Raw genomic sequence first — 1,947 nt, 5'->3', positions numbered from 1 at the left:
TACATGTACAATGAAAAATGCTGTTTATTTAGCTCACTTAGCATGGGAATCTTGGATATGTAACATAAAGAGGGCTGGGGACATAATGTAAGAGCTCAAAGGTTAATGAGATTTAGACATAAAAGCTGCAACAGTAATAATAGTAATAATCATGACATGCTTTAAAGTACGGTAATTGTAATAACAGATAGTTTAAAAAAGAAGTGTTTTAAAAGGAGCACAAATGTGATACAATGATGTAATGATTAATACCAATGTTTTAGCCATAATAGTACATGTAGTAGTTGCATTTGCATACATGTATGCTGTAAGACACCCACACATAGCTAATATTTTATTTCTCAGGATAAAAATTCAAATTATTGGTAATTAATCACACCAAAAATTGTTGCACATTAAGGTTTCATAAACAGCATACTTACATAATTATAATTGTAAGGTTTAATTGGCAAGTAAGTGAAGGGGCAGGGCAAGACTAAATTAGTGTGCGTCAGCTACATGGTTACTACTAATCTTTATAGCAGAAAATGGAAATACACACGTAACACACCCCAGCATTAATATGTAATGCAGGTTATTGTCATAAAGCAAAGTTCATGCAATAACAATACTTGCAATCGTGTCAATAAACCCTGCACACTAAAGATACTGTAGAACTTCAACATACTTACGAATAGTGGCTGTGTCAAGGTCTAGTAAGCCAAAGAAACTAACAGAGGTCCAGGAGAGACATCCTGATCAGCCATTTTCTTGATTATGGGCGAGGTCTTAGGCGTGCACATCACACTGCGTGTTATTGTATCATTATCATTCTATACATTTCTACTTCATAAAAAATAAAATGGCACGCGTGCACAGCGCGCGTGCCACATCATTTCTTTTTATTGTTCTTATTTTTAATTTTCTTTTTGTCGCATTTGGCGTTCCATACAAACCATCAGCGTTCCTTATACAGATTCTTTAAATATTGCTTATTTGATTTATGCTGTAACAAGAACACTACAGACAATTGCATATAGCTGTGTTACTGTACAACCAGACTGGTTTTCTTCAACTTCTTATAAATAACAACAACAATAATTGAAAAACATGCAAACTAACTTAATATTCAAGTTGCTTGAGCCCTGCTAATTCTAAATCATATCCTCCAGTAAAAGGTTATATATTGCTTTTAAGGTTTTATCAATTGACAAAGATGGTAGAGCTTCAGCTGATGATACTGGTGTATTTGATGATATTGCTATTAAGTAGTTGTAGGTGTAGGTGTAGGTGCTAGTGATACTCCTACTCCTGGAATAGTAAATAGTGAATGATGAGCTGTGATGTTGGTAAGGAAGCCAAGGGCGACATCCCATTCTTGTTTGTATTCTCAGAATGGGAGAAGATCTGGAGCACCCATATTTGTAGGCGGGGCAGCTACTGGGTGTTGGTGGTTTTGTATCATGTGATTGCGTCCTCGTGTCTGAGCAAGTCCGCCACTGCGAGTCTCTCAGTCTACAAGTCCATTATAGTACTCTGTCTTTCTCTGTCTATAAAGCGATTGTTGATGGAGTTTTCTATGGCTACAAATTTATTTGATGAACTACAAAGTGGCGGTATTAATACTGCCACTTGTGAGATTTTGAAGAGGAGCAAATTGTCACAACAGACATTTCCTTTTATTGGAGTGGGAACACTTTACTGCAGTGAGTTGGAGAGTCAAGATAGGACAACATGCTCTACTGTTAAAGATATGGGACAAAGTATTAGTATTGAATTGTAGGATTGATAATTAGAGCTGTGCACCTGACATTAGAGTAAATACCGGTATATCTAAAGCCACTACAGCCCAATAACCTGAATACCTGACATTAATCATTTTATTCTAACCATTTCAAAGTTTAAATTTTTTAAAGAAAAAACACTAATTGTATGTACAAATTATGCTAATTTATTGTGTCCTTTTGT

Source organism: Amphimedon queenslandica, unplaced genomic scaffold, assembly GCF_000090795.2.
Source record: "Amphimedon queenslandica unplaced genomic scaffold, v1.1 AMPQUscaffold_12738, whole genome shotgun sequence".
NCBI classification, from domain to species: Eukaryota; Metazoa; Porifera; class Demospongiae; order Haplosclerida; family Niphatidae; genus Amphimedon; species Amphimedon queenslandica.
This window is presented reverse-complemented; position numbering follows the sequence as displayed.